Genomic DNA, 14,156 nt, shown 5'->3' on the forward strand with positions numbered 1-14,156 from the left:
TTAGGACCCAGATCTCTTTATTTCTAATTATATGTTCTATCTTCATTGTGCTGTTTTAGTTTTATTTACAAACATGTAATTTATCTTTTGATCATGAACTTTAAAAAACTAGGGTGCTGGGTTTTATTACCTTTGGATGTAAATTTAAATGAACCTGAGAGGTCACCAGAATGTTTGTTGATTCCAAAGAAATGTTGTTTCCTTATACTATTAGCAGCAAATTTTAAAAAGGTTGTGAAATTTCTAAATTAGATTTCAAATACTTAGTTTAAAAAAATATAACAACACCTCAAAAACAATTTTATCACAGCTAGAATTATCTAATAAGTAAAAAGAAAAAAATGTTAGAACAAAGTTATGAAAATAAGGAATAAGGCAAAAAAGGAAATGGTCAGGATTCCCTGGCCTAAATAGGCCCTCCATGACTCTCTTCCTTCTGTTATGAAGGTCTGGGGATAATTTCATGCTTTCTTCAATAGAAATAAATTAGAAGAACAAATTAAAGTTTTTTGAAGTAATGACCATCTTTTTTTTGACACCTTAGATGATTAGCCACCAGGGGCAAATTAACAGACATAGAATGTGGGTTTCTTGATTGCTCCTTTCACCTTGCTTCTTTATTTCCATCCCCAAGTGAAGCCATCTCTTCTCATGCCTATAAATTGAAGATAAGAAAAATAAAAATACAAGGCTGTGAAGACCAAAATAGATTTGGGGCCCAAATAAGGGAAAAACAGTTGTTACTGATTGAAAGCCATTTTCATTAAAGTCAAAACAAATACTTAAGAACAAAACCACATCAATCATTCTTATATCCTTAGTCATTTCCTCAGATGAATTCTTTACTAAAATTTTCTTTTTCCTTAGTCATATTAAGGCTTTATCTTAATATAGAGTTCCAAATCTGTGGTGATGATAGCAAGCCTGTTGCTTTAGAGATGAATGTGATTATTTCAAATTTAGAATTAGAAACAAATTGAAAGATTATATTTGAAGAAATGGTGTATTGTTCCAAAAATGCATACAAGAAAAAAATCTTTATGTTAAGCAAACAGCTGAGAAAAACAAACAAGGAACGGAACAGAGGAAAAAAAAAAACCAAACTATTATTTTATTCAAAACAATGTGTTTATTTTTTAGAGGAGAATTACATCAAGGTACTGAATGTTTTGATGAGATGAATTTTTAAGCTTTTAAATATTCATTTGTCTCATGGAATTCATTTTTCCAGATGATTCCTTTTGTTCCTTTTTCCATTGGTTCAACTACAGAAAAAGCAATTATACAAGGGAACTTTTACTGATAACAAAGACCTCACACCCTAATCAATATGGAAGAAATCAAATGGCACCATCTCTAGCACTTGGATGGTACTTGATAGACTTGTTGGCAGCACTGTACTATTTACTGTCCACCATTCTCCTTCTCTAATTACTGATTGACAAAATTAAGGAAGACTTCCTGGAAAAGGTGGCATTTGTATATTGTATTTTATAGGCTAGTAGAGTTTCAATTGAAAAATTGTGGCGAATGGAAAGAGTATAACAAGACTGGAAAAGGACAAAATTTTCAATTAAAAAAAGAAAACAAATACAATTGTTCCATTTCAGAATTATTAATATCTTTGAGAAATTTTTGGAAGACATTAATTACTAAAGGGATGGCAGTGATGATTACTATGAAAAAAGAATTTTTTATTAAGAAAAAAATTATTCTGGATTAGCCTCATTCATTTTTTGACAGTGTTAATAGTTTGGCCAAGTCGGAGAATGCTATAAAGTAGACTAGTTGACTTAGCTACCAAGAAAGCATTTGAAAAAGTTTCTTCTCATATTCTTTGGACAAGGTGAAGGGGTGTGAATCATGTATGTAATTAGTCAGAAGTGGTTGAATTTCCATATCCTAGTATAGGCCATTAATGACTAATTATCAACTTGGTGGGAGACTTCTCATGGAATATCTCGTGGAGTCTCTCCTTTGCTTTGTAACATTTTTTAAATCTGAATTACAGAATCTCAAAGTTAGAGGAGAAATCTGAGGCCAGTTAGTTCAATTTGAGGAAGACTCCTTTCTATAATATATTCAATGTTTTGCTGCAAGACCTCATATGGTCATAAGGTGAATTTCCCCTCACTATCCCAGGCCATCCACTTTGTATACCTTTAATTGTTAGAAAATTCTTTCTTTTCTGGAGCCAACTTTTAGTTATTGCTCCTAGTTCTTTTCCCTAGGGCCATGCAGAATTCAATCTATTCCTACATGGCAGCCCTTGGAATTTCTGAATATAGCTCTCGTGTTCCCTCCTTAGATATACACCCCATAATTCTGATGTGCTCTTCCTTGGTCAAACCATATCTACCTTTCTAGACATATTTCATATTCTTCTTCTTTATGTACTTTTACTTTATAGTCAATTGGCCTACCAGTCATTTCCTGAAATTAAAGGTTATATCTCATCTCTGTACAACTGAACAAACTGCTCCTTTTGCCTAGAATATATTGCCTTCACAACTCTACTTCTTAGAATCCTTAGCTCTATTCAAGGCTCAACTTGGGTGCCTTTTCCTCCACAACAAGACTTTATGATGACTATCTTTCTCTCTCTTGAGTTGTGTTTTCTTTTGTTCCATACACAACCCCTTATCCTGCCTCCCCCCAGAATGTATACTCCTTCAGAAAAAGCTTAATTTCATTTTTGTCTTTGTAGTTTCAGAATTTAGCATGATGCCTTGTAAGAAGTGCTTAATAGATGTATGTTTGGATGATTGAATTGATACAATAATATATATTTCAACCACTTTGTACTTTAGTACATTTTCTTTATATTATCTAGAAATCAAGACCCCTTAGTCTGGAGTTTGTGAAATTATTAAAAAAAATTTGATAGTCATATTTCAATGTAATTAGCTGCTTGTGTATTTTACTTCATACATTTAAAAACATTCTGAGAAAAGAATTCATAACTTAATCAAACTTGCTAAATGGGTCCAAGACACACAAAAATGATTTGGACCTGGAAGAGTCCTTGCACCATATAGACACAGAGAGAGTCTGCTATCTGTCCCAGGTTTAAAACCCTTCTAGTTCAGTAGCTTGTTGGAGTTTGTGTGACCTAATACTCTACTGGAGTATCCTTCAATTGAACAATTCAACGTTTATTAAAGGCCTACTATGTGCAAGGCTCTATTGTGAGGGGAGACCCTAGGGTTATCTCCTTGCCAAATAAATTATTAGAGGAGGGCTACTGAGGAGATGAAACTATGTTCAATTATTCCACTGATATGAGCCATTGACTAAATATTCCCAATCCACTTCTCATTTCATTCCTTTTTAATAGCCTCAGGGATCTATTTCTTTTAGTATTCTCATTTTCTAATCATTATTTTAGCTGATCCATTCTTTATACATTCACACACAAATAAAATGGGGGAAGTGGGAAGGAAAAATGCTTTTATTAAATACCTACTATATGCCAGGCACTATGCTGCTTTATAAATATCAAATCTGATCAAAGAAAGGGAAGAGAAGGAGAAGTAGGATGATGCAGTATTCAAGAGAATAGGGCCTAAAATCCCACATTTGTGCCTTTTTAGCTCTGTGGACAAGTCATAACCTATCTGAACCTCAGTGTCCTCATTGCTAAAATGAAAAATGAGATTTTTGAGTGAGAAAATATTTGAAGTTCCATACGGCCTTGAATATAATCCATGAAAGAAGTGAGAGAAAAGACAAAAATGCAAGTATTTCTCCTTGCCTTTTATAAAACACTATATAAATGTGTGTGTGTGTGTGTGTGTGTGTGTGTACATTTTATGTATACAAAATTTGTATAAATATGTATATATACATTTTTAAAAAACACAGTAAAATTCACTTTGTGCAAGCCATCTCTTTTGTTGATTGACAACTAGTAGTGCCTTTCTCAACGATGTTTTCAGTGACAGCACACTGTGGGAGTAAAAGATATTATTATAGTATTTTAAATTCTGCTGTGTGCTGTAGAATATGGTTTGCAGCAGGCACTAGCAAATGTGCTCAGGAAGCTGTGAAGGCCTGCTGTTGTTGGGAGTGAAGGGGAAGCGGGAGGGTGAGCTGGGTTTCTAGCTGGGGCAACAGAAGCATATCTTTTCCGCGGGATGCTGGGAAAAAGCTGGAGGCAGCTTTAGAGAATGGTGGGAGAGCATGGCAAACTAGGAAAGCTGTGGGGAAATGGAGTGAGGGAATCGATTGTTGGAGTAATGATGAGTGACATCAGCTGAGCTGCAGGGAAGGCCTGCTTTCCCAGACAAGGGCCCATTAATAATCCAGAGGGAGGGAAGCTGACGGCTAACATATAGTAGTAACAGTGATGAACAATTGATGAAGAAATAACAATTGATTAAAAAAGACTTTCATTTGGTAAATAATTTGGCATAAATTTTGGGAAATTTACCAAGTAATTAATTTGGTAAATTATTTGATAATTGATGTCCAAGGCTGTGTGTTACACTGGAAAACAGAAGTGTGATGGGAGCAGCACTGTTTAGTCTCATAAGCATATTGGCCTTGGTCTCAGAAAACCTGGGATCGAGTCACTGATAAGCTGTGTGACTTGGGGGTACAAGTCCCTTTAACCCCCTGGATCTGTCAGTTTCTTATTTATAAAATTAAAACAATATTTGTCCTGCCCACCTAAAGATCATGGGAGATGATGGAAATGTGAGGGCTTTGTGACTATGAGTTACTGGATTAAGTGCTTTGTGCTTTTTCAAACATTTAAAAAATACCCCATTCTTTAGTCATTTGCTTGCCATTCCCAGTGTTCATTTCTCATAGGAGAATGATGTGGGATCAGGCAAACTTAAATTCTTAAAAGTCTGTGAATCACTCACCTGTGTGGCATGGCAGGTTATGAGGAGTGATAAAAAAAGAATTTCTTCTTGTATATGTTTTCGAGGCTCTTGCTTGAATGAATGAGAAGCTGCTGGCTATGCCCGTAGGATGACTTGAGGACATCCAAGGAAAAGAGAGGCCTTTCAGGGATATAACAATCAAAAGCATAACAGTCCCAAAATGGTAGGATTGGGAAGCAAATCACCTGGCTGCATTCCATAACAAAAGTCCTGCTCAATTTTCTTTATGATGGAGTCGAATGAACGTGCTCACCTAAGAAGTACAAAGCATAACTGTCTTCTCAAATACCAATGATTAGACACTAGCATATTGGTTTTAGAGGCAAAGGACCAGGACCCAAATTCTTCCTCTGATACTTTCTATCTGTATGAACTTGCACAAATCACCTAATGTCTCTTTATCAAAGATTTGTCATCTATAAAATGAAATGAGACTGGACTAGATAGCCTTTGAGGTTCCTTCTATCCCTGAACCTATGATCTCTTTTCTTATCTTTTTATCTAATTTAGCTTCCAACCATAGCACTCTACTGAATTTGTCCTCTCCAAAGTTGCCAATAATCAACTGTTAGGTCCAATGGTCATTTCTGAATTTTCATTCTTTGATACTTGCTTAATATTTTTGAAATACTATCTTCTTTCTCTTTTAGGAGACACTTTCCTCTTTTGGCTTCTGAAAACCTGCTTTGTTTTGCTTCTTCCTTTGCTGTTTATTCCTGCCCAATAAGAGTAGGTGTGTTCCCAAGGTGGGCCTTCTCATTTCTTGTCTCATTGATGACCATATTAGCTCTTATTAGTTCAAATATTTTCTCTTTATAGATGATTCTTAGCTCCATATATCCAACACTAATTATTTTTTTGAACTTCAGATTCATATTACTAACTATTCTTGCTGGACATCTCCCTCCAGATGTCGTATTGACATCTCAAAATCAGCATGCTTAAAATAGGATGCATCATCTTTCCTCTTAATCTTTTCATCCTGCCCCCAATCCATCTAAATTTCCCTATTTCTACTGAGTGTGTCACTGTCAGGCATGATCCATAATTTTAAGAGTCATCCTTTGCCTGCTTCTTCCTCTAGTACAGTATTAGTTGACAAGTCTTGTTGATTCTTTAAAACAGTTCCTTCATCTTCCTTTAATCTGCTTGTATGGTCATTGCTACCTTATTGCCTCTGGCTAGGATGAGATGGTTTTTAAGTCCCTTCTAGATCTGTATCTATGAATCTATGACTCACTAGCCTCCCAATTTTTTTCCCCAATTCTTTCCTTCAAAAATCCATCTTTTGTACAGTTGTCATACTAATACATCACCAAGACAAAGATTAGTCATGTCACTCCAAACTAATACCGCACTAAGACAAAGACCATGTTATTCTCTTGCTCCAAAAGCTTCCTGGATCCAACAGACTTTAGGATAAACAACTCAGTATTTAAAGCCCTTTACAATCCAGCTCTGACTTACTTGTTTTGTATTATTTCATCACGCAAATTCACTTTTCAAACAAATTAGTTTGCTAGCTGTTTTTTAGACTCAACATACTATTTTCCGTCTTTGTAGCTTTAGGATGGCTGCCTTCCTCCCCCACATCAGTCTCCCTCTTGTCTTTTTCTCTTCATTCTGGCCTCAAGGGCTCACCCTCAGTCCCCTGGATGCCCCACATCAGGAAGGGCCCTAAGGACAATCGCCATTTGCCAACAGTTGATTATTTCTTCCACAGTGATTAAATAAGCTGCAGGGCTACAATTGTGAAGTGTCTGAAGGGCTACAATTATTAAGCATCTTTGAAAGTCAACTACAAATTGTGATATTTGCCTAGATTTTTTTGTTGAGTGTCAGAAAAACTTGGAGAAAAGAAGAGAGCCACAAACTTTTATTTCACCATTATCCGTAGGGAGAATTTTGGATAGTGGGTTTTTGTCTTTGTCATCATTCAGAAGGCATCTGGGTGTGCAGTGGATAGAACATGATCTCAAGTCAGGGAGACTTGGCCAAACCTAGTCTGAGACACTTCCCAATTGTGTGACTTATCCTCTGTCTGCCTCAGTTTCCTCAATAGTAAAATGAGGAAAATTATAGCACTTACCTCACAAGGCTGTTGTGAGGATCAAACGAGATAATATTGTAAAGTGCTTAGCACAGTGCCTGGCATAGTAGGTACTTATGTTTATTTCCCTCCTCCTTAGATTGCCCTCATTCTGGATTTGAAATAATATGTTTTTAAAACACTGTTTCTTCTTCACAGAGGATCATTCTTTTGCGGTTTACTACAAGAGTCAGAGGAATCAGAATTGACTCTTGACTTCTTGACTTACTACCTCTGTTTGTGATTTTGGGCAAGGTCATTTAACCCTGAGATGAGTTTTTTCATCTGTAAAATTAATGTGCTCTCCCAGATGACTTCAAGTTTCCTTTCAGCTCTAAACACAAGTGCTTTAAGCTTTCTGATGTTGTCTTCACCATCTGACCAATTACTGTGAAATTATGATTAACTGGGCTTCTTTGGTCCTCTTACAGTGACTGTTCAAAAACTTAGTGAAGCTTGTGCTAAATATTACTCTGATATGAAGTGTCACACATTCATAGTGATGAATTTTACACATTATTATTTCACAAATTATTTTCCATAAAGTCTTGGTATTCTGTCTACACAGTATGAAAAGGGGTTCTGTGTGAAAAAGAAAATCTAGTGTCATTGAACTTATAAAGACATGATATATGCTAAGAAGTAGTACAAAACAGTGCATACCTTATAAAAAGGAAAATACACTCGTGTGTGTATGTGTATGTATACAGGTATATGTAAGTGAATATATTATATAAAAGTGAATGGCAAAGAATGGAAATGAGCATAGAAAATAGCTAATAAACACATTTTGAGTTTCATTCAATTTGAAATTCATTTAAATTGTAAATAGTTACAAATTTATATACTTGTGATGTTTAAAAAGTAAGATAATCATTCAATGAAAATATGAAGCATGAAACTATATGCATATCATGTGTGATGAATTTTTTACATCTAGATAGGTTTTTTTTTAAAATTTCACTCCCAAATTTTCCCCAAACTCTATTATCTTAAAGATGTAGCATCTCCAGATCTCCCAGACAATATTCATGACTTTTACCAATGTATATTTAGGACTAAAAATATTATGTAGGCAAATTAATTTTGAAAACATTGGTTCAATCAAATTTTGTATATTTTATTTTTATTTTTAAACATCCTTTTTTTAATGAGTTTCAAATTCTTTCCCTCCCTCCAGCCCCTCCTTGACTCATTGAGAAAGCAGTAAATATGAGATCCATTATACATGTGAAATCATGTAAAATATATTTCCATATTAACCAAAAATATTGTTTTTTAAAAACACATTTGGTATAAAGGAGGAAGCAATTTTCTGTCTTTGAGACAAAAAAAATTTATATTTTTGTCCATCATTCTTAGTGATATAATATATATAAATATACACACATATACATACATAAAATATATATATATATAGACACACACACGAATACATATGTATGTATATATATATATATATATATATATATATATATATATATATATACATAAAGAGACAAAGAGATGGGAGGAAGAGAGAAAATAGGTAACAAAATTTAATGTTTTCTATAGGGGAGAGTGACATAAGTATTAAGTACAAAAGAGAAGTTCAGATAACAATGTTATGACAAACTTGAATCTAGAGAGGTCACTTTTAGTTGTGGGAAGGGGAAGATGTAGATGTAGATGACCCAGTGGTAGTGGAGAGGTATGAGTCCAGTCCAGATGTGGGTGATGAAAGCTAAGCGGGCACTAAGGTGAAAGCGGGGCTTTGAAATTTCATATAAGGCATTATTGGCTACTATTTCTGATGTTATTTTTTTCCTTTGAAATGGAAACTATTCTTACTTGAAGTCTGAATATCCTACTTGGAGAGAGAACTGTTTAATTTGAGCAATTTACAATGGAACAGCACGTGTGGGCACAGAGATGACACTTAATCTGGAGCAGTTTGTTATCATATGTTTAACAGTCAGCGTAGCCTGAGGACAAGAACCTATTATTTATACTGTAGAAATAGTAGAGTTTGCTGCAGTGTGGTAATGCAACGCTGAGTTCTCCCATTTCTGCAACATAAAAGATCTATTTTCACCATAGTGTCTAAGTTAATTTCATTTAAACATTTCATAAATGGCTGATGTTACTACCATGTTCCCTGATACAGTACTAGGATTTTTTGTTGTACTGATGGGGATGTACAAAATCAGGGGAGATGATGTCACTCAGTAAACTGAGTCCATCAGGTTTTTAGAGGAAGAGACATTCGCTTTGAATCTGGTTGGCCCCAGGAGACAGAATCAAGAGCAGGTGGTGAATGGAAATTATAGACACACAAATGTGTGCTCAAGGCAAGGAAGAATTCCTGAATAATTTCAGTTCTCTGAAGTTAGATTGGATTGCTTGCGAAGTAGTTGGTGTACTGGACATCTCCAAGTAAAAGCTAGATTAATTGATTCAATTAACCAATTGGTAATCAATCATTGAGGGATATTTTTATTCAGGTATGGGTAAAGTATTATGCAAACTGATTTGGATGACAGGAATGAATAGGGTAAGTGCATGGAGGTAAGTTTTTACTTTGAGATGGGAAGTTGAGAGAGTTTCAGCTCAATGTCAGATAACTAATATTTTTAGTAAAAAAGAGGCAGATTTTCTGTTGAGTGTTAAGTAGCAGGGGTTAATTCTTGAGAAAAGAGGAAGAGATGTGAAAGTGTGAATATGGGGAATATGATGAATCAGTTTAAGGGATTATAGAAGAGTTTAGAGTGCTCAATGGGTTTAGCTAGAATGAATTTGGAAGGGATAGTAGACTGAAAAATTAAAATGCTTGTGGGAAACATGCTTTGGAAATCTTTGTTGGGGGGAAAAGAAAAAAGAAATTAGCATAACTTTTTTAAATATTTAAAAAGGAATATTTAAAATATTTTATTTACATATTTAAAAGGAATAGCTAAAGTTGTACATAAGAGATTTGCAGTTTCATGTGCAATTATCTTTTAAAAACTATGTTATGGAAATGTTTGCTTTGCTTCATAAATTAAAAATAAAATAAATTTACAAGTTAAAAAGAAAAAGAAATCTTGAATGGAGGTCTGCTCATGAATGAATGAACATTTATTAAAAGATTACTATGTAAGCATTGTGCTAAGTGCTGAGCATAAAAACAGAAAGACAGCCTTTGCTCTAGAGGAGCTCACATTCTAATGGGGGAGGAACATATAGGAAGATTTCAGCCACAAAGTCAGATGGAAGACTCTCATAATTTTTAGTCATAAGACTACATATACATAGTCATAAAATACATACATACATAAAACTACATACATAGTCATAAAATACATAGTTTGCTGCAAAGATGATAAAATCTCCTCTATTTTTATGTCATTTCCACTGTTAAAAATGTATTAGTTCCCGATGTTCTCATAATAGCAGCATGAACACATTTATAGGAGATTCTTGTTACCCAAGGGAAAAAAAAAATTGTGAGTGAATCCTCAGCCGCTTATCATAGGTTCAATCTGTGCAGGAACTTTATTAAAAGAATCCTCTCTCTCACTTGCATGAAGTGATGCTGAGTGAAATGTGCAGAACTAGGAGATGCTGTACACAACAATAGCAAGATTGTACAATGATCAATTCTGATGAACATGGCCAGTTCCAGTGACTGATCTTGTGATGAAGAGAATATCTATACCCAGAGAGTACAGTGGGAACTGAGTGTGGATCACAACATAGCATTTTCACTGTTTTTGTTGTTTGCTTGCATTTTATTTTCTTTTTCATTTCTTTTCCTTTTTGATCTCATTTTTCTTATGCAGTCAAGATAATTATATAAATATGTATGCATATATTGGATTTAACATTTAACATAGATTACTTGCCATCTGTGGAGAGGGAGTAGGGGGAAAGGGGGAAAATTTGGAACACAAGGTTTTGCAGGGGTCAGTGTTGAAAAATCATCCATGCATGTTTTGAAAATAAAAAGCTTTAATTAAAAAAAAAAAAATCCACTCTCTAATATTAACAAATGATCTTTCAACCCTTGCTTGAAGTCTACAGGAAAATTTTCCAAATCTTCTAACAGAGTCCATTCTATTTTCAGATAATTTCAACTGGAAGAAAGATTCTTTTTTTTTTTTTTTTAATAACTTTTTATTGATAGAACTCATGCCAGGGTAATTTTTTACAACATTATCCCTTGCACTCACTTCTGTTCCGATTTTCCCCTCCCTCCCTCCACCCCCTCCCCCAGATGGCAAGCAATCCTTTACATGTTGAATAGGTTACAATATATCCTGGATACAATATACGTGTGCAGAACCGAACAGTTCTCTTGTTGCACAGGAAGAATTGGATTCAGAAGGTATAAATAATCCGGGAAGAAAAACAAAAATGCAAGCAGTTTATATTCATCTCCCAGTGTTCTTTCTTTGGGTGTAGCTGCTTCTGTCCATCCTTGATCAATTGAAACTGAATTAGCTCTCTTTATCAAAGAGATCCACTTCCATCAGAATACATCCTCATACAGTATCATTGTTGAGGTATATAATGATCTCCTGGCTCTGCTCTTTTCACTTAGCATCAGTTCATGTAAGTCTCGCCAGTCCTCCCTGTATTCATCCTGCTGGTCATTCCTGTAAGGAAGATTCTATCCCCATACCTCCCCCACAACCATTGTCTTTCTCCTAAGATATCTGGGGGTTTACGAGTTAGATTTCCTTCTTAAGGCCATGCTTAAAACCAAAACCAGGCTGATTCTCACTGATTAGCCAACAATAGGTGGGCCAAGCCCCATTTGATCATCGTTTGGGTCCTGATTGACTCAATGTAAATAGCAGTCATTCCTGCTTTGGCCAGAAATTCTGAGGGGTCTTACCCTCCCTGATTCATTTATTTAGATTTTTTTTTCATTAAGTAAAAAAGGCATTCAAAAGGTGAATCTTTGCCTCAGTTGCCACCTATCCTCAATCACTGAATGGCCTCTCAGTCAAATTGAGACATGTTGAAGATCTTAGCTTAATAAAAAGGCCAAGTCTCCCACTGCATCCAGGGCCATCTCCTATAGTTCTGATCCGTATTTGGCCATGGACCCAGATGGTTCTGGAGGGGAAAATGAGTCAAGTGGCCATGCCCAGCCCTCCCTTACTTTAATTCAATTCACTTGCACATCATAGCATTCCCTCTTCAAGAATGAAGGACAAAAAACAATAAAAAAAAGATCAGACTTTGAAAATCTTACCTTTTTAAGTTCCAGGGAGAGAGCCAAGATGGTGGAGTGAAGCCAGGAAGCTGCCCGAGCTCTCCCAGGTTCCCTCCAAAACCACATGAAACCAGGAATCTGAATGGAATCTGATAGAATGAAACCCTTAAAGCTCAAGATAGATGGAAAGAACTTCAAGAAATGTCAGTCTTATTGGGGTGAAAGTGGTGTTCAGCCCAGCAGAGTCTAAGAAAGCCAATTAGGGGTCTTAAACATAGCAGATCAGCAACTGAGACTCTCAGTCCTGGCTCAGTAGCAGAGCAGACCAGTGGGGCAGTCCCAGCTCAGAAGGGAAATTCTGGGAAACCAGGATGTTTCCTGGAAAGAGCAGGTAGGGCTACCTCCTGCTGTGTGCAAGACCCAAACCCAAGGGGCCCCTGTGCTCAAAGCCATGGCTCAGTGCTACACAGGATGCTTGGGGCATTGCCCCCTTTACCCCAGGAGCAGAGCTCAACCACCACAAAAGAGATAATACAAAAAAAAAAAAAAAAAAAAAGGAAAGAAAATGAGCAAGAAACAGAAAGGAACCTTAACCATAGAAAGCTACTGTGGTGACAGGGAAAAATCAAAACAATAAATCAGACGAGGACAAAATGTCCACCATCTCAGAGGGATATGAAAGCCCAAAGAGGCTTCTTGGAAGTGCTCATAAAAAATTTAAAAAGGCAAATAAGAGAGGTAGAAGAAAATATGAGAAAAAAGGAGTATGCAAGAGTCTCAACAGCTTGGAAAAGGGAAAAAATTGACTGAAGAAAACAATTTCTTAAAAAATACAATTGGTCAAATGAAAAAAAAAATGCACTGAAGAAAACTGTCTTGAAAAATAGAATTAAGTAGGAAAAAAGAAGAACTCACACATTAAATAGGGCAAATGGAAGCCTCAGAGTGATGACCCTATAGAGTCATTGACAAGAATCAGTCAAACAAACTAAAAAGAATGAAAAAATGAAAGAAAATATAAAACATTTCATTGGGAAAATGGCCAACTTGAAAAATAGATACAAAAGAGACAATTTCAAAATTATCAGTCTACCTAAAGGCCTGGCCAAAAAAAGAACCTAGATAGTATTCTTCAAGATATCATCAAGGAAAACTGCCCTGATATACTAGAAAAAGAGGGAGAAATAAGTCATTGAATGAATCCACTGATTATCTCCAGAAAGAGATCCCACAAGGAAAACCCTAAGGAACATTGCTGCAAAACTCCAGAACCATAATCTCAAGGAAAAATACTGCAAGATGCTAGACAAAAGAACTTCAGGCATCAAGGAGCAACAGTCAGGACTACTCAGGATATGTGAGTTTCTACAATAAAAGGTTGGAGGACCTGTAATACCATATTCTAGAAGGCAAAGGACTGGGGATACAACCAAGGATTAAATCCTCAGTAAGACTGAGCATCATCTTTCAGAGGAGATGATGGATCTTCAATGAAGTAAGAGACTTTCAATCACTTCTATAAAAAAACAAAACAGAACTAAATAGAAAATTTGATTTTCAAACATAAGACTCAAGAGAAGAATAGAAAGGTAAACAGGGAAAAGAATATATTATTTAAAAAGTTAAAACTGTTTACATGCCTAGATGGGAAAATGATATCTGTAACTCTTGAGAACTGTATCTGTTATTGGGGCAATTAGAAGGAGCATAATGTATTATGGAGGGTGTAAAAAAGAATATACATTATTTAAAAGTTAAACAGTTTACATCCCTAAATGGGAAAATGATATCTGTAACTGCTGAGAACTGTATCTTCTTTAGAGGCAATTAGAGGGGGCATACATGAATGAAGAGTACGGTTATGAATGGACGCTGATGTAATAATATCAAAGAAAAAGCCATTAAGGATGGAAAAAGGATTGTACTGGGAGAAGAAGAAGGGACGGGGCATACATGGATAGAGGGTGTGGTTGTGAATGGATTCTGATGTAAT

General features: G+C 35.5%; 1 protein-coding gene across 1 annotated transcript in view; it reads right to left on the bottom strand.

Moving 5' to 3' along the window:
- Positions 1–499: 499 nt before the first annotated feature.
- LOC127558978 (histone H2B subacrosomal variant-like) overlaps positions 500–14,156 on the bottom strand; it is a 31,403-nt gene continuing 17,746 nt past the window's right edge. The window contains exon 2 of the mRNA XM_051992414.1: positions 500–655. The gene's annotated coding sequence lies outside the window, so the exon portion shown is untranslated. The remainder of the gene's footprint in view (positions 656–14,156) is intronic.

This window comes from Antechinus flavipes, chromosome 1, assembly GCF_016432865.1.
Source record: "Antechinus flavipes isolate AdamAnt ecotype Samford, QLD, Australia chromosome 1, AdamAnt_v2, whole genome shotgun sequence".
Classification (NCBI taxonomy): Eukaryota; Metazoa; Chordata; class Mammalia; order Dasyuromorphia; family Dasyuridae; genus Antechinus; species Antechinus flavipes.